Source organism: Carettochelys insculpta, chromosome 1 (genome assembly GCF_033958435.1).
Source record: "Carettochelys insculpta isolate YL-2023 chromosome 1, ASM3395843v1, whole genome shotgun sequence".
NCBI classification, from domain to species: Eukaryota; Metazoa; Chordata; order Testudines; family Carettochelyidae; genus Carettochelys; species Carettochelys insculpta.
Genome location: NC_134137.1, coordinates 174,188,530 through 174,212,535, shown reverse-complemented (window position 1 = coordinate 174,212,535; position 24,006 = coordinate 174,188,530). Strand labels below are relative to the sequence as shown.

At 43.4% G+C, this 24,006-nt stretch overlaps 1 non-coding gene across 1 annotated transcript; it reads left to right on the top strand.

Annotated features, from left to right (window-relative positions):
* Positions 1 to 12,229: 12,229 nt before the first annotated feature.
* Positions 12,230 to 12,419, top strand: LOC142007699 (U2 spliceosomal RNA). Its single transcript, XR_012643978.1, has one exon. It is a non-coding gene; the product is annotated as a U2 spliceosomal RNA (small nuclear RNA).
* Positions 12,420 to 24,006: the final 11,587 nt, after the last annotated feature.

Below are 24,006 nucleotides of genomic sequence, written 5' to 3'. Positions count from 1 at the left end.
TTTCGATGAATAACGTCTACATGTCCTCCAGGGCTGGCAACGTCGACGTTCAACTTCGGCGTTGCGCAGCACCACATTGAAATAGGCCCTGCGAGGGAACGTCTACACGCCAAAGTAGCACACATCGAAATAAGGGTGCCAGGCACAGCTGCAGACAGGGTCACAGGGCGGACTCAACAGCAAGTCGCTCCCTTAAAGGGCCCCTCCCAGACACACTTTCACTAAACAGCGCAAGATACACAGAGCCGACAACTAGTTGCAGACCCTGTGCATGCAGCATGGATCCCCAGCTGCAGCAGCAGCAGCCAGAAGCCCTGGGCTAAGGGCTGCTGCACACGGTGACCATAGAGCCCCGCAAGGGCTGGAGAGAGAGCGTCTCTCAACCCCCCAGCTGATGGCCGCCATGGAGGACCCCGCTATTTCGATGTTGCGGGACGCGGATCGTCTACACGTTCCCTACTTCAACGTTGAACGTCGAAGTAGGGCGCTATTCCCATCCCCTCATGGGGTTAGCGACTTCGACGTCTCGCCGCCTAACATTGATTTCAACTTCGAAATAGCGCCCAACACATGTAGCCGTGACGGGCGCTATTTTGAAGTTGGCACCACTACTTCGAAATAGCATGCACGTGTAGACACGACTACAGTGTGGTAGGTTTAGGTTGTAGAACATAGAAAACCTTTGAGATGAAACTCAGACTGAAGAAAGAAATGAAAAGTGAAAGGGGATAGGAAATATCTGTAAAGAGAAGGAGCCAGAGGAGAAATTTTAATGTTAGAAACAGCAAGGGATGAAGAAATTGCAATAAAACTAAGAATCTGAGTAAAGAAAACAGGCAGGTGGCTAGGGACTGAAGAAGAAGGAAAAGTTGTTTCAGCAGTGGGAATACAGATAAGGTGAGGATAGAATGAAAGGAAGACGGGGGCTCTGGGGACAGAACAGCTGGAAGGCATAAGTAACAGATCATAGTCGTACTGCATGGTTTGAACAGACTGAAGAGAGCTACTAGAGAAATGGGGAAAAGATATGGGTATGGACAATGCTGTAAGTGTTGAAACACAAAAGAAATGCATGAAAGATGGCAACTGGTAGAACTGAAGGAAAGAGTTTTGATGGAAAATAATTTCAGGTACCACTCTCAAGAGAACTGAAAAGGAAAAAAAGGATTGCAGCTTTTGTAATTATTACAGTAATATTCCTTTAATCCAGCCTCTGATGGTGCGGAAATCATGATGGCCCAGCATCTTGCAAAAATAGTCCCATTTATGGAGATGATCTGGCAAAATTTGATGGTTCAGCACACAGAAGTCCCCCGAGATACACGTGCCTCAAATTCACATAAATCAGGGGCAATGGTGGTGGGTGGGGGCTGTGGGAGGGGCAGAGGGGTTAAGCCTAAAGTGGGTTAGAGCAGCAGAGGGTCTGGAGGTGGCAGCAGTGGGTGTCCCGAGCCCCAGGAAAGTGGCAGCCACAAGTGCTTCCAGACCCACGTCCCGGGGAAGCAGCAGCAATGGGCGCTCCCCACCCCACAAGCCCTGGGAAAGCGGCAGCCACATGCGATCCCAGCCTGGAGCCCAGGGAAGCAGCAGCCACAGGCGCTTCCAGCCCCAGCGCCCCAGGAAAGTGGCAGCCGCAGGCACTCCCCACCTGGAGTCCTAGGAAACCGGTAGCCACAGGCGCCCCTGGCCCCGAGGCCCGGGGAAGCAGCAGCTGTGTGCGCTCCCGCCCTCACCCCCCAGCCCCCAAAGGCCTAAATATGGGACAATTCGTCCCTTTTTAAAAATAAGTAGGAAAGCCCAAATAAGTATTTGGCGTCCCAAATACGGGACCGTCCTGCCCAATATGGGACGGTTGGTCACCCTAAGAAGCGGGAGGAGCACAAGGGTGGTGAAGAAGCTGGGAACACATGGGGGTGGTGACATCCAATACTTCGGAAAATTTGGTAGTCCAGCACCTGTCCGGTCTTGGACGTGCCCGATTAAAGGAATTTTACAGTACTTTAAAATAGTTGACTTTCATACAGAAAAGGAACTAATGAAGGTACAAACAGAATTATTTATGATAACAAAGGAGATACACCCCTGGGTGTCATCAGCACACAAATATTATAGGCCAGGAGCAAAAGAGTTAAAACATACTCAAACCCAAAAGGGCAAATATGAAAATAAAATAGAGCCCAAGAACAAAGCCTGAGGAACATTCACAGAGAAAGGAAAAAGGAACATCCTCTCATGACTCCTTGAATAATCATCCAGACGAGCCAGATGAAAATGGAAAAAAATGAATGGCAAAAGCCTAGGTACCGAGGAGGTGAAGGAAAACAAAATGAGCAAAAGAAGCTGATGAGTCACAAAGAAAGAGTACAGAGGAGAAACTTTTGGATTTACTCAAAACAAGCCTTCTTTTGTGGATGTCTACCATGGAAAAGTTAAACAAGGTAAAATGGTCTCAAGAGCAAATGCCATGTGCCCCTTTGGCATGTGTGTGCTATGTGCCATGAGTCAGTTACTAACCACATGATCATATATTACCTTTTCTACTGGACCCCTGCCTCATTGAGTGCATTCTTAGGACTATGATAAGTTATGTTTGAGACCTCTCTGTGTGAGACCTCTCATGGCTCCCAGAATCCAAGAGATACAAATGGGGTGTATCTGCACAAACTTCAAAAAGCAGCAATGACCATCGAGAGCCAAAGTTACAGAGAAGTAAAATGAGCACGGTCCCTCTCTAAAACAGTAGTCAGTACCAATGTACAGGAGGTGCTCTGGGAGACAGAAGCAGCCAAATAACTCAACTGCAGTGGGACTGGGTCAAAGGTAGATTTAAGGCATAGATAAAATGGAAGTATTGGGTTAATGGGCGGAGCCAGCAAGAGTTATGTGGGAAGAATGAGAGTAGGATGGGGTTCATGATAAAGACCACAAATAAATGCAGTATGAAGAGTTCTCTCTGTTCTTGTTTGTAGCATGGAAAGAGGTTTTGAGAAACAATTTTAAACTACATTTATGAAAAATGTTGATTCCATTTCCTGCCATGGAGCATTTCAAATTAATTAAGGAATGCACAGAGGGAGGGGCATTAGTGCTAAGAAGAAGAATAGGAGAGGTCCAGGTGAGAATGAAGTATAAGAGAGAAAAGGCAAACTGATTAGATATCCTAGGAAGATCTACAATGATGTTATTTATGCACTTTGTGTATTAGCACAGCATTAGTTGAACAATTCCCACAGAACTGGGAAAATAGCAGGTTTTATAATAACTGACCTGCACTGTAAGGCATTGTACAAACATCCAGGGTTCCAATGGCAACATGCCTCCATAAATTCCTCCTGCTGTTTTAAGTGAATAAAGAATTCTTGGCTTTCTGTCCTGAACTTTTTGTAGTGTTGCTGGGCACTGTTAAGGAACCGCCATGTTTCACTGGAGATATGGTTGCACCACTTCAGTGGTGAATGAATTCATACACTGGAGCACTTGCTGGTTTTCCATGCAAGCTTATGTCGGCCTCTTTGCATGTGCCGATACATCTGGAATTGCAAGTTATTTTTCCACAGGACTCCTTTCATTCTTCTTTGCACAAAATGCCCAATGGTCACTGAGTGGGCAGCTATTCAATGTCTTTTAATTCTCAGCATTCAGTTTGTGGTCCCACGTATTACCTACCATACGCTAGCCAAACCCTGAACTCAGTATGGAGTTATTTGCTTCCTTGTGGGCTTTTCTGTGGTGCTCTTGTTATATCTCAGTTCTTTGTCAACAGGAATAAATTTATCTTCACAATACTCTAATAAAGTGGCATTATTATTCCCATTTCATGCTCAGGTGTTTTCATTGAGGCACAAAAGATCGAAGCCAATAATGTCAAAAATGTAAACTAATTTTGAGTGTTGCATTTGAGAAGCCCTGAGCCTGATTTTTCTGAGTACTTTAAGTTTTATAGCATTTTATACTCCTGTTGGCCTCCTGCCTCATTCATTATATACCTTCTAACTTCTACACGTGAGGCAGGGGTCCAGAAGATACTAGACTATTTCATTACACAAGCCTAATATGTTCCTACAGCACAATCCTTCCTCTGCACAGAATGAGGCAGGTGTCCTGTGGAAAAAATAGGAAGTAATCATATAATTCAGAACAATATCTTAATGCACACAAACAAGGGAGCTGAATCAAGGTTGCACGGTTGCTTATGAATGACATTTCTAACTTCTGAATTCTTGAGTCTGCACGCTTAACGTTCTTTAATCCGCTTTTGGGTGTAACATTGTTTATTTAAAACTTACTTTTTTCAATGTTTATGGGGAACTATATTGACACTCCACATGGGTCATCAGAAAGCTTCTTTCGAAAGAAAATGTGTGTAGATGCTCCACAGGCCCTTTTTTTCGAAAGAGCAGTCCTCTTGATGCCTGATTTTTCGATCCCTGGCCTATTCTTCCAAAACAGCAGTGACTATGTGGATGCTCCCTTTCAACAGAGCAGATTGCTCTTTATATCTGCTTTTTTTGTGTGTGGACGCACTCTTTTGAAGTAAGTTCTTTCAGAAGAGATCTTTCTGAAGAGCTTATTTCGAAAAATCTCTGTAGTGTAGATGTAGCCCCTATGTTCTACTTTCAGGAAAAAAAATAGTGAAGTTCAAAGCTCTCTTGGAGGCACTTAAAAAGCCTGCATGAGCTACATTTCCTCAGCAGCTCATCCATGTTCTCACTGACCTTGGCGGCATTAGTTTCACATAGTGAAACTGCTCTTGAAAGATTGTCCTAAAGTATGAAGTAAGGACGTTCTTGCCTTCAAAGCAGCCAGGCATGTCCTTTTTGCCCTTCCAGCGGTTTTTAAAATTCATTCGACACTTAATGTATTGTATTTGTTGCAAGGAAAATTAATATTAATGGATGAATAATTTTTGCATTATCCCTTAGTGAAGATGAGATATTTTACTAATGCTTTTTAGAGGGAATGGGCTAAGAAGGATTGGCCCTAAACACTCCAAGTGCAAGAGGCATGGGATTTTCTTCACAGCAATAATTCTAATATTTGTGTAGGTGGGAGGGAGGAGAGCGTGACATTTCTGGTTATCTTCTGCTAACCCTTTAGAGATCCAGAGTGCTGCCCTTGTCAGTGTTCCCAAAAAGAGAATCCCTACAGCAACTTCTCGCACACTGGAAATCACAGCAAGGGTCACTGAGCATGAGGCACTCCTGCCACCATTTCTTACAGACCCAACTGTTGTTGTAAACTACTCACAGTAGCATCTAATTCTGGTTTGTTAAGGCCTTGATGCAGCAAAGATTTAATTTAAAGTACATGTTTACCTGCTTTGCAGAAGAGGGTTAGGATAACTAACAAGATTAAAGTTAAGCACATGGTAATGGGCTTTGCTGAACTGAGGCACCAGCGTTGCCTGATCATTTTATGTGACCAGAAAATGCGTGCTTTCCTAGGGCCTGCGATCCTTCAACAAGCTCTTTTTTTTTTTCCTGTAGATTTGTGTTTTCAGCAAGCCCACTGAAGGGGATTACCTACTGCATTGCAGTGAGTTTTGTTTCTTATTCTTTGTTTTCTGGACAAACTAATAGGATTACGTTTACTATATCCTGAAATTCATATTCAAATAGAGTTGCGGCCAGACCTTTGTCATGGAGACCAGTGCACAGGCAAGGATTTTTGTGGCAGGCTGTAGATGTATTAATATGTCATCAGTACAGACATTCCCTGGGGAAGGATTTGTGAAGGAAAAAGCAATGATAAATATGCCTATAAGCATCCAAAAGCCTAAGTCCTGTTAAGATAGATAAGACAGAGAAGTCTTTGTGAGAGGCTTGCTTGCAATGAGAATAATACATTAGCACAATATTTCTATCATATACTCAGTATTCCAGTGGTATATTCTACTGTAGGGAGTGAAATGGAGAAAACAAGTTTTACCAGCTCAATTCAACTGTAAATCCTATGTGTGTGCATGTACATACATGTGCGGAGATTTACCATTTACAGCCAGGCTATAACTGTGGTTAAATTACAAGATTTTCACTTTCTAAACAAACTTCAGTGTTAGGAAGTAGCAGAATCAAGATATCCTGTACAAATATAATTTGGTTCCCTTGTGTATCGGTACCATTTTACCACAGACACATAAGCCCTGCCTTATTCAGTATATGGGTATTTTTTACACTATGCTCCACAGTCAATGTATAGACCCACATATTATTAACACCCATCATATATATACGGACAAGGATGCTGAATTTAGGTTGCATTGTGGCAACCTGAATAGTGACTTTCCAGTGCTTGACTTTGTAGCCTTAATGTTCTTTTAAAGCAATTTCCTGTTTTCTTATATAAGACTGAAGACACTACCTCTTGGAACCATATTGACTCCCACAAGGTTCATCAGCAGGATTAGTATATTTAGGCTCACAGAAGACCTTTACCACTGACAGTGGTAGGAGGCCATTATCTTCTACATGGACTAGGCACTAAAGAGGGACGGAACATCACTCTGTGAGTGTTTATCACAGTTACTTGGCAGTCATACAGAGCATCTGGCATCAATTGGTAAAGTGAATTCATATAAACAACATGATATCAAAGGCCAGGCCTTTCCTGTAGTGCCCCCTGCTGAATCATCGTGTTGCTGCAAGTACAGTAGGGTCGCAACATTCGTGGGGGTTCGGTGCTCAGAACCTTGCAAATGTTGATTTTTGCAAATGGGGGGTGGGCTAGGAGCCCCGGGGGAGAGGTGGCTGCTGGCACTCTGGGGAAGCGGCAGCTGCCTGTGCTCTGGCTGCCAAGCCCCAGGGAAGCAGTGGCTGCTGGCACTCCGGCCCTGGAGCTTTGGGGAACCAGCGGCAGCTACCAGCACTCCCTGCCTGGAGCCCCAGGGAAGCCACAGCAGCTGCTGGTGCTCCCCGCCCCGGAGCACCGTGAAGTGGCAGCTGCTGGCACTCCCTGCCCCAAGGAAGCAGCCACTCATGAACAATTGAATTCACAAACCTTAAGTTTATGAATGTGGGGACCCTACTGTACTCTGCTTCATTTTCCTTTATCAAAAAGCCAATAATTCCATCTCACGCCCTCCTGATGCTTCATTCAATTATTCCAAGAGCTCTATAAAAGTACCAGAACCACAAGTCCCAATAAGAAAAGACCCAAGAGTGAAACCAGATACTGTTTACAGATCTGTTAATCACGGTGGAATAGCTGTTCCAAATGTTTTGTTATTGGCAGGCCAGCTCACCTCAACACAGCAACAGATTGGAGATGCTTTAAATTGGCCAAAAACATTGGTCGTTACTGAAAAAGAAAAAAATTGCAGCAATGTAAACAATTGGGTAGGGTACCTTGGAAAAAAGTCACACATACATATGACAGACCTTTCAGAAATGCAGACACATTCTACAGCCTATGGGTCTGGAATAAAACTAGAGAGAAAAATCCATTCTTTTCTCTCAACAAGGGCACCCAGTTCAAATAATCCAAAACTTACAGAGACTCAAAGATTGAAAGAGTGTAAAGGTGTGTCTTAGGGTTCACCCTTTCCGTGGTGAGGGAAACCCACAACAACTCGCTGCAGTCAGTTGACTGCGCAACAAAAACAGTAAGTAATGAGCTTGCCCTGGCTCAGGGCATGGCCCCAGTTATTGCAGGGCTCAGATCCTTATAACAGGGATGAGCAGACCAACAGCTCTGGGTAGGTCTGGAGAGGGGAAAGGCTGCCACCTCATTACAAGGGTCAGGGCACAGGACTACCCATTCCACTGTACCCCAGCCTGGGACCCTAATAGCTGTCACTAAATGCCAGTCAGTGGGGATCCAGGCCGCAACACACTGACATCAGTTCAGGTGGGGCTGCTCCTGGGCTACTTCCTACCTTTATCTTGTTGGCTTCGGGGTCCACTCAGGGTCATTAGGGAGGCTGGGCAGGTCCACGTACTCCAGGCAGCAGGCAGGGCACAGGTCTGGAGACCTGGGCAGTTCTGGGACTTCCAAGTAGTGGCCCAATGGTAGGTCAGGGAGCTCAGGTAGATCTGGGCCCTCCAGGTAGCTGCAGGCCTGGACACTCCTCTGGGGTCAGATCAGGGCAGCTGACCAACAAGTCTGGCCAGTCTGTGGGTCCAGCATGAGCTATTCAGGTCCTGCTCTCAGGAGCCAGGCCTGGGCTGCCCAATCTGCTCAGAGGCCACCCTTTTAATGAGCTCTGTGTTCCGCCTCTGGCATTCCCCGCCTTGCATGTCAGTCTCTGGGGGGTGAAGCAAGGGTGTTCTGGTTCTGTCCACTAAGGCTTCACAGGGAGGACTCCTCTGCTTCTGGGGTTGGGGGAAAGGCCACATCACCTCGCTCCAGAGAGCTATAGAATACACACAGTGGGACAGCTCTTCGGTAAATAAGTTTTTCTAACATATTTAGAGATCAAAACTAACTTCAGCCCACTTTCCTCTAGGACCAGTACTTGTGAGTCAGGAATTATGGCTGCATCTACACTGCCCTTCTCTTTCAGAAGCGGCATGTAAATGCAGCAGATCAAAAATGCTAATGAGGTGCTGATATGAACATTCAGCACTTATTTGCATAATGGCAGCCACTCAACTTGTCAAAAGTGCTGCTTTCAAAATGCAAACCAGCTGTGTGAATGGGGTTCCTTTGAAAGGAAGCACTGTTTTTGAAAGCACCCTTCTTCCCACTTTGTTTTAGGAAGAAGGGTGCTTTCAAAAGCAGGGCTTCCTTCCAAAGGAACCCTGTCTATACAGATAGTTTGCATTTCAAAAGCAGCACTTTCGATGTGGCGAGTGGCTGCCATTATGCAAATGAGGCACTAAATATTCATATCTCTACCTCATTAGAATTTTCAGTCTGCTGCATTTACATGGCCCTTCCAAAAGGGAGGGACAGTGTAGACATAGCCTATGTTTCTTAACTTTCTAGAATAACTATTATATAGAAAAAGCCAATTTTTATAGAAGCTATGTCATCTGATCAGTTAGGAAATTTATAATTTACAATCAAGCTTGCAGACAGCTTTACTAACAAAAAAGTGTCAACATATTACACTCATCCCTCACTATACAAGCACAATTGGCTCCCAAATTTCTGCTCATAGGCGAAAACTCATAAGAGTGACACTAAATTCTCATTAAAATACATGTAAAAGTCTCCAAGTTGTTCCAAGGGCTTGTAACTTGACATAAACTGATTGAGCTTAGGTACTTTTCTGATGTATTTGAATAGGTTGGCACCAGAAATAGGATGTAGTGTATGTATGCAGAGAAGGGATTTCCAGCCTATGGGTTGGGACCCAAACATGGCTCCCACTAGATTTGTTAAAGGTCACCAGCTGGGTAGTTCCCAGTTGTGTGTGGCTGTTAAAGAAGCCATTTGCAGTTTCTTAATACTGCTGCCTCAGGCAAATATCTATCAATAGTAATACATGCTGAAGATGGCAGCTATCTGTATCACTAGAGATAGCAATTACCTTATGCCTAGGTGCTGAAACCTTAACACTTGAGTTAATTGCTGGGAGCAGGTGGGCTGGGGACGCCACCCAGCCTAGCAGCCCCAGCGAAGAGGCTGCAGGAGGAGGAGGAGTGTCTAAGGGTGGGGCTGTTGAGGGATGCAACAGGGGTCTAAGACTGGGGAAAGTTACGGGCTGTAGGGAGAGTCTAATGGTGGGGATGGTTTGGGGCTGCTGGGCGGGTTTAAGGCTGGAGGCAGTTTGGGACTGTGGGGGACAGTTAAAACCTGGCTGAGGGTGAGGTCTGCAGGGCAGATGGGGGGGTCTAATACGGTAAACCCTGAAGGTACCTGGGGTTGTTCCCGCAACCCCTGCATAACTCAAATTTTCCTATAAGGGGAATGGAGCCAAGAACCACCAGGGCTGGTCAGTTTCCTGGCTCCAAGACAGGCAGGAGCTCAGAACCAGGGGCAGGCTTGTTCCAGTCTCCCCAGGGCTTGCAGGGCTAGGAAACTGATCAGCTCATGGCTGGTCACTTTCACATTCCTGCGATTGCAGGGCAGGGAACCAGGCTAAGAGCCTTCTCCCTCTCTTCCCCCAGCCAAAGGGCTGTCAGACAGCTGCAAGTTTGAGGGGAGGGAGGGAGAAAGCTCCAGCTGCAGGTCTCCCCGCACCCTGGACAGGGACCCTACTCATATAAGCGGGGGAAGCTCACTCATATAGTGGATAAAAGTAGGTATATATGTTCCTCATTTTAGTGAGTACTCATAAGTAAAGTACCCATTAAATAACGGATGAGTGTACATGTTTGGAAGGAGATGTGGATAGATGTTTTCTCAAGATAATTGGTTTTGATCTGGATAAGAGAACTGACAACCTAAAATTTCTTTAGGATACTGTTTCAACGGCTCTTCACAACTATCTAGTTTTAAAATATAGAGAGATTGAATGGGGATACATGCTGGAAAGCTGGTGAAAGAGGAGATTTTATGTATGCGTGGGGGAACATTAGAGACTATTGGGAAATCTGTAACCAAATATCACAAATTCTTACATATTTACTTCCAAATGATCCTTTGGTAATCCTCCTAGAGCTTCCTAGTGAAAATGGTCACACCAAAAGAAAATAAAAACAAAAAAGCAGTTCAGTAGCACTTTAAAGACTAAAAGAATAATTTATTAGGTAATTAGCTTTCGTGGGACAGACCCACTTCTTCAGATCATAGCCATACCAGAACAGACTCGATATTTAAGGCACAGAGAACTAAAAATAGTAATCAAGGTTGACAAATCAGAAAAATGTTATCAAGGTGAGTAAATCAGAGAGTAGAGTGGCAGAAGGGGTGGGGGGGGAGTCAAGAATTAGAGTAAGCCAAGTATGCAGAAGAGCCCCTATAATGACCATTTTGGATCATTATAGGGGCTCTTTTGCATACCTGGCTTAATCTAATTCTTGACTCCCCCCTACTTCTGACACTCTACTCTCTGATTTGCTCAGCTTGATAATATTTTTCTGATTTGTCAACCTTGATTACTATTTTTGGTTCTCTGTGCCAACCTTGATAACATTGTTCTGATTTGTCAACATTGATTACAATTTTTAGTTCTCTGTGCCTTAAATATCGAGTCTGTTCTGGTATGGCTATGGTCTGTCCCACGAAAGCTCATCACCTAATAAATTATTCTGTTAGTCTTTAAAGTGCTTCTGGACTGCTATTTTGTTTTGATAGCATATAGACTAGCGCAGCTTTTTCTCTGTTACTATTCAAAAAAAACCAAAGAATTAATCCCTTATCTGCTAGAAGCAGCTCAGCAATTGAGAAAAAATGATAGCCCAACCACTGAGGAATAGTTTGGTTTTTTTTCAAAAAGGTGTTCTTATGAAAAATACAAACACCAATTATACAGCTTGCATAATAGATAGAGAACACACAGAAACTCAAATATTTGGTTATCTTTATTTGCTGCTCAAAGTGTATTCACCACCAAAGAAACTAGTGCACTCGTCCAGTGTTTTGGAATAGTAACATTTGATAGGCATGCCCGTCTCTTATATTTATATAGCTATTTCATACAACTTCATAAAATACCTAGAAATAACAAAGGTGTTGTAATGATGTTCACTCTGTAATATGCTAACACCTTGTTAAATAGAGAGATCTGATGGTGATGCTCCTATATAATAAAATAAACAAACAAAATTTAACTGTTGCTATAAATGTTTTGTTTCTGATAGTTGCATAATAAGAATTTGTAAAAATGTTAATTTCCTAAATACATAGCTTCAAACAAACAAAACAAATCAAGAAGTCCCAGACAAACAAAGGGTACTTCTGGCTTTCAGGTTCCTCTGAAGCCAGCCTGCTAAACTTTATTCCCATCCCTTATCAGTGTTCTTGTGAGTCTCTCCTCATGGCAGGAGCTTCAGCTCTCCAGAGCTGGATAATTCCAGAAATTATCATCTCTCCCTTTACCAAGAATCCTCAGTTCATTCCTACAACTGACTAGTAACATATCTCTCTCAGCTAGTTGCTCTCAGCCTTTGTGGCTAAGGGTAAGCCTATGCTCGGGAAATAAGTTGATTTCTGATATGCAATTCTAGCTACGGCATTTGCATAGCGAGAATCGACGTATGACAATCTACTTACTTCCCTAGTGAAGTCCGAACCTCTCTAGTCTCACATCAACGTCCCTTACTCCATGCCCACAGATGTCAATTTTGCCGCATCTTCACCCGATGCACAAGATCGAACTCTGGAAGATCAGCTACCAGCGAGCTGATCTTCTGGTAAGTATAGACAAGCCCTAAGATCAGGTGTATTCTCTGTTCTTATCAGTGTAATTCCTGGTATGTTCTCTTTGTGAGGATGGTATATTCGGTGGATTTTTGTGAGTGGAAGCTGGCCTGGGAGCTTGCTCCAGCCACTTCATGCATCGGCTTGGTGTTTCCAAGAAGGGTTCGAAGGTGTTTGGAAACCTTCTTCTGCTGGTGTCAATCTGCAGCCAACTCAGGTCTTCTTACAGAGGTGTCAGAAATTTTGGTGGTGCCCAGAATGCCTAGCGCCCACCTTCCTCCCCCACTCAATGTCTCCACCCTCCACACCCCTACCATCTGCCTAAGGCTCTGAGTGGGAGTTCGGGTAGGGGTGGGCAATGGAAGAGAGTTTGGGTGCTGAGTGCAGGCTCTGGGCTGAAGCAGGAGACTGGAGGACAGGAGCAGGGCCAGTTCTGGGAGTTTGTAGTGCAGGAGGGGTGAGGGGTGCAGGGCCTGGGAGGGAATGCGAGTGTTGGAGGGTGTTGGGGTGCAGGCTCTGGGATGGGGTCTGGCTGCTGATTCTGGCTTGAGACAGGAGGTGGGGTCCTGCTTACAGGCTCTGGGAGGGAATTTGGGGGTGAGAGGGGGACAGGGAATTTGTGGGCAGGATGGAGGTCAGGGGGAGAAGATGCATGCTCTGAAGGGAATAGGGTGCTGTAGGTCAGGATTGTGAGAAGTGGGGGTTGGCCCCATCCTAGGGGGATGAAATTTCAAAAGGGGGCACATCACAGTCAGCTGCTGGGTCTCAGGCTCATCCACCTCATTAAAACTGTTGAAATATGTTTCTGGTTTTATGGCTGTGTATTCACATTTATTACCATTTAATGAAGTTTTTACATTCTAGGTACAATTTTCTTACACATGCTGAAAGGTTGAGTTTTTTATATGAATGTAATCAAAATTTCCATTGGATTGCATTATTTTAGACAGGTGGGGGTGGGGGCTGCTAACTGCAGGCACAAAAAGTGAGGCCCAATGTAAAAAGTTTGCTCAACCCTGCTCTAACAAGTCTCTATTGAGCATTTGCAAACAGATATTTTTCAGAGGCTTATAACTAAACTGAGGTGAATATTCAGAGGCCTATGACTTGACTAAATTCAAGTGAAAAGCAAAAGACACATCAGTGATATAAGGACAAGTACCCTTTCAAATTTGAAGCCCCATCTCCAAAGCACAGAATTACTGGAGGTTGTCAAAGAAAAGGTTGCTCAATAATTTAAAATGGAAGAATAATTTATTTTCCCCTTAGCTTCCTTCTCAGAAAGGGCTGAATTGTTTTTGGTGAAATTTTCTGAAAAAAATCAGGCTTAGGCAGCTATCTACCATGGAAAATTTCAGTGCAAGCAGTTAGATTTTGGCAATGTTATAAACAACAGAAAACAGGTCTTATAACCGGAGGTATGGGAAAATATTAGCTCTAAAGAGCACTATCAACTCCTGTAAAGCATTATCTGGATATCAGAACAAAAGAAATTGTGTAAAAATGAATTAGACTAAAGAAAAACTGGTTAAAGAAAATGGCTCAGTTCTGCCCATTTAATTCTGTGGTTTGCACAACTATAAATAAAGGTAGCATTACCTGGTTTCTTAAGCTGTTTTCGAAACTTTACTTTCTTTGGCTATCTACCTATGAGAATGTACCTCACTGGAACAGTTTGCTGGTCCATTGTTTCCTGAAAACAAAGAATGCCAAACAGCAAGTACAATTAGTCTCATTGTTAGGTGTTTGGAACAAACAGTGGGAGACACAAGGAACCTATGAGCTGAGATCAGGATAGGAAACAATGAACTACAACTAAGATTAAAGTTAACAGAAAAAATGAAATGTAGAGGCAGGAAATATTTTAAAATGTAACTCAGTGTTTTTAAAACTTTGTAATATTTCTGGCTTGTTTTGAAAGCTTATATATGATATTTTGTCCTTGTTCATATTTTGTATGGACAGGTTCTCCAATATTTAGTTATCATATGGCTTTAAGATGGTATGTGCTTTCATTACTAATGCATTTAAAAAAAAAAACTGAATAGCTTTGTCCCGACCTCAGCAGGAGGTCCTTTGCCCAGAGCTATCAATAGTTCATTATCAGTTCTGAAAATATGTGTGAGTTTTAGACAGTTGTTCTTCTAGTTGGAGATAACACTCAAAAGCACCCTGAACATTGTGAACAAAGATTACAGTTGCTATTGGAGTGCATTCTGTGAAATAAAAATCTGTATCTTTGTCCTTTAGCCCCAATAAAATGTTTAATTTACTGAAGGTCTGCAGAGGAACAAGAAGATACTAACAAAGCACATTTTGTCATGTTGCTAGCTATACATTGTGACAGCTATTACAACTGCCTGCAATGTCTGGGGGAATATATTGCATTAAGTTTATGAATGGTTCATATGCCATTGCAGGCAAGGGATTGTATGTAACTTCAGAGGGGGAAGGTTATTGCACAACTCATCCAGGAATTAAAAACAGCTAGGAAATATGCTTAAGGCTAGTTGTGGATGCATATACTGGTTCAAACTGGGATTTCCAGAGTCCCTCAGGCAAATAAAAGTGTTTTGGTATGAAAAGGCTAAATGTAAACTGACTCAGGCTCAGGGCTGTCATTCTGATCCAGCAAATGGATGTGACCTTTTGGTGGGAGGTGGGGAGAGAGAACCCTTGTGGAAGGGTTGGGGAGACTTTGGCTCACAGGAGCCATCTAATGTGAGAGGTGAACTCTTATGGGCTTTTAGGATAAAAACTTTTTTTGTCTTTGTGTTTTAAATATTTTCTGTGTAACGCTTTTATATACACATTTTTCACTGAGAGGTCTGATTAGTAACTGGCATGTACTGTTTTGTCTGAAGAAAACCCTAGAGAAAGGTTAACCAGAAGTGCTGTACCCTGATCAGACCTGCTAGGGGAGTCACACTGAGGCATAAGAGAACTGTAAATCTAAACCGCCATGATGGGGATGGAGAAAGATGTAGGTGTCCACCAGAGAGCGGTGTGGGTGAAATTGCGAAAGATTAACTGGGTGCCTCCAAGAAAGACCAGGAGGGGCAGGACAAAGATGCTGTTAAAACTGCAACTGTGACATCTACCCATTGGCCATGGTATGTTTGCCAGGAAGATCAGGATAATTGTTGAATATCATACTTTTTTCATGGTGATATGCCCATGTTGCACTGCTAATCATTCTCAGACATCAGGAAAGATCGGAATCCTATTGTTGAATGATAGCCCTGTTAGAAGAGTTGGTAGACACTAGAAAGAGTCTAATTTGATATCTGTAATGCTGGTCCCAGTTATAATTTTGTCATTGACTTCAGTAAGACCAAGATTAGGCCCACAATTCCTGTGATAATTTTAGATAAATAAAGCAAAGTTTATACACGCAAAGTATCACATTCAGAACTCCAAACAAAACAGGTCTGAGTTATAATTCCCAGTCAGGTCACTGCTAAATTATGTGTTTTGACTCCTCCCCAAACACACTTAATGAATGCAACTAAGTATCAGTAACACTGGAACTATTTTTAGGGTAGGGGTGCTGAGCTGTACCCCATCCCCCATCCACACTCCTCACCATCCCAAGAGAGGCCACAGCTAGGGGCAGCTGAGACGTCCCGGCCTGCAACTGGCAATGCAGTCCCTGGGGCCAGTGGTTAGGATTCCAGGCAGCGGCAGTGGGGCCGATGGTCAGGACCGTGGAGCTCCTGGGCTCGGGGCCTGGCCAGGATATGGGGTGACAGAGGGGCCCTTGGGCAGTGTTCCTTGTAAGCTGAGCAGCTGGGGAAGCTCACATGAGTGATTGAGGTGCTGCCTATCTAATTAGCAGAGTGTCCACAGCCACCTGCAGCCAGCCGTATATGTTTCTTGTGGTGATGCACATCCCCATATACCTTGTTGCACAAAATAAAATTTATTTCTCACAGGGATGGAAAAATTAGAGGGAACTGTGCCCCGGGGCACAGGCTGGCTTCTGGGACTCTGCTATGGGGCCACACTGGACAAAGAGCATGGAAGTACTAAAGCGCCCCCACGTCCTTACTTCCAGCACCTTTTGCTAAGTACTGTACCAGTTGTCAAGCCCCATCCCCCTCCTTCTGCCAAGAGCCACTCTGAACTTCTAATCTGGGATTACATTACACCTGATTTGGAAACCTAGGACAGTGTAATTTATCTGTGATTTCAGGAATGTAATTTAGACAAGTTGTAGATTTCAGTGTAAATCTTCATGGCTGACAGTAAATTTGTGTAACATATCCAGACTATACAGTCCCCTCCTGGATTTAGTGTGAAAGAGAGAGAAAGGTAGCTAACCAAAAACGGGGTCTGAGAGCAGTCTGCTGGGATTGATAATGGGGGTCACACATGAAAGAAAGATGCTCTACTATTTGGCTTTGCAGAAATAATTAGTTGCAAAGTTGCTCCCATTGTTTAATCTGCTGGCCACTTCCTATCTGTTGGGTTGAATGAACAGGCACTGTAATATGACATTGTCACAAAATTCTTCACGATTTATGAGAGTGGTTAAAAACTGCAAAATTCAAAACTTCTGCTAAATTTTCATATGGATTTACTGCAAATGAGAAGCTGTGAAGAGATAATTTCATTATTTTAGACTGATAATGTTCTTAAAATGACTTCTGCATAATCCAGGATATTTTACACGCAAGGTATTATGTTTACCACAATCACTATGTCATATTATTTCCTGTAGCATATTCAGTAACTCCAGAATTGGCAGATATGGTCCCTGCAGAAGAGAGCAGCCTACACCTGAGAAATCAGCCACTGTTAAATCTTATGTGTGTGTGGAAGTGAAAGGAGGTAGTTTAACTTAGAAAGCTTTGTTAGGCAACATTAGGTGCAGTTACTTTACCACTACCTAACTGCAAGTGTGTGCAGCCACTCAATTTTTATTTATCATATTCCCTTTTCTACTTGCACTGTGTCTGCTACCCCCATGGTAAATAGGTGAATTTGACTGGCTGAAGCATGCAAATTATACTCTTCACACACTGAAACCCACAGAAGGCCAATGGATAGATTTTCAAAATTGCTCAGCACCCACTGGCTTCTGTTGTTAGTGGGTGCTGCTGGCTGCTGAACACTTTTGAAAATCTGGCCACATCACTTAAATATTTCACTGGAAGCCAAGAACTTTTGAAAATCTAGCCCTACTTTACTGTCTCCCTTTCCTTTTATACTATCTTTAATATTATCAAAGGACTTGACCCTATATGTTTTCTAGTGTTGGGCAAGTGGATTGCAGCCCTGCACATTTATGCAAACATCAGAATAATCTTTGCAGCCTGCCAGTTCTGGTGAGGCTTTTTAAGTGCTGTAATAGTTCATTACATTTAGTTGGCCGTGGTTTATAATGTATAACCATTGCTGATTGTAATGTATGAATGTTTGCAATCAGAAGATCAATGATAGATCATTTAAAGCCTAATCCAGACACAACTTTTCGTCTCTGGCTGCTGCATGGTGAAAACTCTGCAAGCCTTCTGTGCTGTATTCCGAGGAATAACCCCCGTTTAGTGGGTATAGAATGTGGCAACTGGTGTTCTGCAGTCAGCTTCCCCCACATCAAGAGGCTGGGGTACTGATATCTCTGACAGATAACATGATTGGGCTAACAGGTTCAATGAGTATTGTGGTGAAGAAATGCATGGGTTGCAAGATGCACCAACAAAGACTTAACGTGTTTCACAGAAGTGTGGGGAGCTTTTTAAACAGTACATTGATGGAAGACTTTCACCTCTTTATGTCTTACTTTGGCCATGTCTACACTACAGCGATCTTTTGAAAGATGGTCTTCCGGAAGATCTATTCTGGAAGATCTTTCGAAAGATTGCCTCCACATGCAAAAAAGCAGATCCAAAGATTGATCTACTTTTTCAATAGAGTGCATCCACACAGCTTCTGTTCTTTCAATAGAATGGGCCAGGGACTGATAAACATGGCACCATGAGGACTGCTCTTTCAAAAATGGGCCCAGGGAGTGTGTACACATGCTTTCTTTCATAAGAAGCTTTCAAAAAGAGGTGGTCTTCCTGATCCGGGGAAAGAAGACGGCTTCTGGAGAAAAAGCTGCATTTTTTCAATTTTGGATCAAACGAGACATTTTGTGTGTGGATGCATTGCATGTTCTTTCAAAAAAGGGCCTGATTTTCCAAAAGAGCTTGCTAGTGTAGACGCAGCCTTAGATTTCAACCAGAGAGATAGAATGATTGAGATACCCTTGAAAATGGTGATCAGAGAGTAAGACTCTTGGCTAGTACTCTGTCACAATGACATACGCACAAGCAAACACACATCAACCATGTGGCAGTGGAACGTCCTTCCCCCATTTCCAGATTAGTTTCGTATTTTGTACATATGATCAACTCTTAGGCTAGACCCATCTCTCCACTTGGGGTGAAACAGAGATACTGCAACCTCAGTATTTTTGCTGTAACTCCTATGGTCTGCCCGTCTCTTCTGCTCCAGAGCATCTGTTTGGTTCTCTGTCTTCAGTGCCAGGGTGACATGTCTTACCTCCCAATGTCCCACCACAGGCCTGCCTGAGTCAGCATCTGTTTTCTTGGCTGCTTTCATCTTTGGCTATATCTTTTGCCAGATATAGTCTATTGAATCAGGCCCAGGATGTCATAAAAAGAAACTGCAAACAGGTAATGGGTATAAATTTGTGATATACACCAGTGTTTCTCAACCTTTTTTTAATAAAGTATCCCTTTTTCAAAAGAAATTATAAGTACCCCTAGACTTCTCTCGTGTATCCTTAAGGGTATGCATACCACTGATTGAGAAACATGGTCCCAAGATAATCCGAGGTCTTGAAACCAGAACTATTCAACCTTTCCAAATTATTGTGCCCTTTTTCAGGCATCAGATTTGTGTTGCATACCACCAAGTTACACCTTGATTAAAAACTACTTAGTTACAGAAACATGAAAAGCTATCACAGATGACTGCTATTGAAACTTTCTGGCTTTCTTCCATCTTATTATCAAATAAATGAACTGGAATCAAAATATCGTACTTACATTTCAGAGTAAGGCATATGAAGCAATGGAAACAAGTCATTGTCTGAATGAGCTTTTAGATTATACTGACTTTACTAGTGTTTTTATGTGTCCTGTTGTAAAACTAGGCAATACCTAGATGAGTTGACGTACCCTCTGGAGGATCTTGGTGTACCTCCAAGGGTACTCATACCACTGGTTGAGAAACACTGATATACACAACAATTATTATGAACTATTACTCATGTTACATTGGTATTTACACTCAGACGTACGGATAGTATCTGTCAGCACAGCAACTTTCAGAGTATTTTACTGTAACAAGGAATGCAGTAATATTTGCAAGAGGGTGCGTCTACACTTGCATTCATCTTTTGAAAGAGGCATGCAAATTAGGGAAATCAAAAATGCAAATGAGGTGTATATTTGTGAAATTGACACCTCATTTGCATATTCTTATTTTGAAAGACCTTCTTTAGAAAGAAGAAAATCAGTGTAGATGCTGCTCTTTCGAAAGTAAACCCCATCTTCGAAAGAATCCTTCTTCCCATTAAATGAAGGGAAGAAGGATTCTTTCGAAGATGGAGTTTACTTTCAAAAGAGCAGCATCTACGCTGGTTTTCTTCTTTCGAAAGAAGCTCTTTCGAAATTAAAATATGCAAACGAGGTGCCAAATATGCAAACATGTACCTCATTTGCATTTTTGATTTCTTCATTTGCATACCTCTTTCAAAAAAGGAATGCAAGTGTAGATGCACCCAGAGAGAATTAGCTCTTGTAATTTTCTTTTAGACAACACATAGCTTCTTTTACTTTGTTTTAAACTTCTCACGTAAGGCTTATTCAAGATATGTGAAATGCTGCAATATTCACTTGGTTTTTATTAAGTACTTGGCTTGGCAAAATGTCCATTGATTTAGAAGTGACTAAAAAGTGAGTGGAGTCTTGATGTTGGGGGGATTGCAGGCCTAACGGTACCTCTCCCTTGTGGTCTGAATACATCCTCTCAGCTGTCAGGCCTCGAGCCTTTACCTCTCCTTGGTGGAATTACCCAGTCAGTTTTCCCACTCTTGGATCCTGTCCAAAGCTGTAGAACCCTGTTTATCAACCATTTTTCCCAGCAGGTTTGAGGCACCTACAGTTCATCGCGTTGGATATCTGTGACCAGACAGCCTTCTTAAAACCAAAATATTGTTCTTTCTTAATAACAGGAAAAATGTCTTTCGCAAAAAAGAATTTTAAAACAACAAAGCCCAGGCAGTCTTCTATCTTACTAAACCGTTATCACTCTCTGATGACAGCCTGGGGAGGGTTTGCTCTTTTAGCCATCCATGCAGCTGGCTGTGTCAATCTGAATAGCTCCCCAACAATAACCTCTCTTCTGAAAAAAGAGTCTTTTTTTCCACCCAGAGTTCCTTAGTTCCTTGTATCCTAATTGTCCAAATCAGGGTACATTCTACTGGAACCAAATCCAGACTCCTCACAGCTAGAGGCTCTCCCATTCTTCCATAACTACTCTCAGATGTTTATCGTGGGATGGCTTATATTGAGTCTTTGGCCGTGTCTACACTAGCCCCAAACTTCGAAATGGCCACGCAAATGGCCATTTCGAAGTTTACTAATGAAGCGCTGAAATGCATATTCAACACTTCATTAGCATGTGGGCGGCCGCTGCGCTTTGAAATTGACGTGGCTCGCTGCTGCGCGTCTCGTCCTGACGGGGCTCCTTTTTGAAAGCACCCCGCCTACTTCGAAGTCCCCTTATTCCCATCTGCTCATAGGAATAAGGGGACTTCGAAGTAGGCGGAGTCCTTTTGAAAAGGAGCCCCGTTGGGACGAGCCGCGCGGCGGCGAGGAGCATCAATTTCGAAGTGCCGTGGCCACCCGCATGCTAATGAAGTGCTGAATATGCATTTCAGCGCTTTATTAGTAAACTTCGAAATGGCCATTTGCATGGCCATTTCAAAGTTTGGGGCTAGTGTAGATGTAGCCTTTGTGTCACAACCAGGGCCTGGGTGGTAAGGGCTAGCAGCAGAACACCGGGGGCCAGATCCAAAAGCAAGATGAAGGAGCAGGGTTGTCACAGCAGCTGCTCATGATCCACCTACTGCAAGATAACTGCCTGATGATTCCTCCAGGCTTACGTAGTGTGACTGGACTATTCAGGGACCGCAGGAACATTGCTAATCAGGACCCTAGTTGGTGACACAGCCTGTAGAATAATGTTTTGCCAAAGGTGCTGTGCGGCTGTGTGGATGTAGTAGTCATCCAGGGACACGCAGGCCCCGAAGCCTTGTACATTGTTCCTTCTTCCTGTTTGTTTTTCCAGGTCACCATATAACAGGGGTGGGCAAATACCAGACCATGGGCCAGCTCCAGTCCACCATGGCTAGTCCCTGATAGGCCCCCATCTCTATATTTATTTGCCCCTTTTCAGTTATTGGGTGATCATGACTCCACATCTGTCACACATGGTATTTTGTATATATCAGTGGAAGGCTATTTTGGATTAGTTATAGATATAATAAGCCTGGTTCACTAATTGGTTACTCCAATTTTATTCTGGCATGAGTCTACCGAATGGGATTAATACAATGGTGAATGAAGTTCCATTTATATTTGTATTTCTATATGTAAATGGATGTCTTCATAAATACAGATTTATACCTATACATCATTGCCTACATCAAAATAGATATTTTGACAAATAACTCACCCATGTTTATAATAAGAGAAATATGTTATTGAAACCAGGATTATTTAAAGATATTTTAGAAACCATGAAAAAGAGACACAAGATTATCTACTTCCAGCAGTTCATACTATATGCCATGGAAGAAATATTTGAGAATGGGTGTCTTCAGATTTTTTTTTTTGAAGGGCTTTATGTCTTCTTTCAATTGCTTGTCTTGCTTTCATAAACACTGATCCTGTAGTGGAGCTATCAGACGTGAGTTTTCAACAGGGCTATTCATATGCATGTTATGGAATCAGGACTATCGTTATAAATCACAAGGGTGAATAAAGGAGAAACAAGGCGTGACAGAGTCTTTACAGTAAACCATTGTGCAACCAAACATAAGTCCTTCTGTCATGGTAGTGTGGGGGGAGTATAGTGAAGCTATGCACACATAGTTTATTACAAGAAAAAAAAACAATACTTCTATATGCAGAAAGTTTTTGACTCCTGTCATTATTAATCAGGCAGTCTAAAAGCCCAGCCTAGGTGTCATGTGACCAAATAGATTGAAACTTTTACCAAATGCTTAAACTTAAATGTTACAAAAAGACTAGTTTTCAACTGAACATTTAGAAAATACTATAGCATATGTCTTATACTTTTATAAATTTATACTTTACAGATATTTCTTCTGATTGCTGTTGTGTTATCCAGAAATACCATCTAGATATCTTGACAAAAGAATTGGGAGAAAACTTATTATGTTACACAGGAGTTTAAACCAAATGTATACACTGTTGACATATATAATATACCCTAGTTCTGTACAGAAGGGTGACCAAATGTCCCATTTTTAGAGGGACAATCCCATATTTAAGCCCTCCTGTAAGAGTCAGGACTTTTTCTTGAAAACACACTAATTGTGCCCTATTTTCAGTCTTCCCCCATAAATACTGGCAGGTCTTGCTCATGGCCAGACCCCTCCTGGCCGGCTGCCTGCTCACCAGCAGGGTTCACTGGCCTATGACGGGAGTGGGTGTGCAAGGCTGCTGGCAGCAGGTGAAGATGCAGAACACATGGCCACCCACTTCCCCTGCTGGTGAATCAGCACAGGCACTGTCTGCAGGCTGCTGCAGTTGGTGAGTGTAGGCTGGCTGCAGATGGCAGCTACTTATCTGTCGCCTCTGCTGCCCACCCACTGGTCCTTCACATGCTCCCCCTCTTGCTGTCCTCTCTGCTTTGCCCTTGCCCCTGCTCACCACACTGCTCCTCCATATACTCCCCACACCCTCGTAGGTCGTGTCCTGCTCCCAGCCAAGGTTCCTGCTAATTTTTCCTGTCCGTGGGTAGAATAAATTTTGTTCTGTGCACCAAGGCATGTGTAGATGTGCACCATGAGTAGAAACACATGCTGCAGCTCACTGTGAGTGGCTGCGGGTGCTCTGCTGACCAGCTGGGCAGAACTTGAATCACTGCTGAGTGGCTACCCAGCACTCAGTTTACAGGGAACACTGCTTCCAGCACTTCGTCGGAATGCTGAGCTCACAGACTCCATCCTTCCCCTTACTACTTTTGGCTTGGCTGGCATCCTGAGAAACTCCATGACCCTCTGGCCCAGGGTGCTGGCCAAAGAGCTGAGCCCTGCCTATGCCAAAGCCCTGCATGTTGCTGCCATGGGGAAGCCTCTCTGACACTCAGCTAAGCTCTGGAAAGGTGCGGAAAGTGATTTTCTGCCTGTTCACACCCTGAACTTGCAAGATCCACAGCAGTTCTCCCCAGGCAATGGATTAGCACTCTTTACACAGACATCCCTGGGTCCTGCCCCCAGGAAGCACAAGGCTGCTCTGTCCCCTAGGCATCCTCACCTGCAAAGCCACATCTTTGTCAAGCGTTCACTGTTGCCCCTAGAGTCAGGTTCCCTGGGCCCTGGTTCACAATGGGTACTTAGGGCTTAACCCCTTCCTGCCTATGCTATAGCAAAAGGACAGGGGGCAGCTGTGATATGTCTGTGGCCAGCAGCAACCTTGAGGTGTTAGTTAGCTA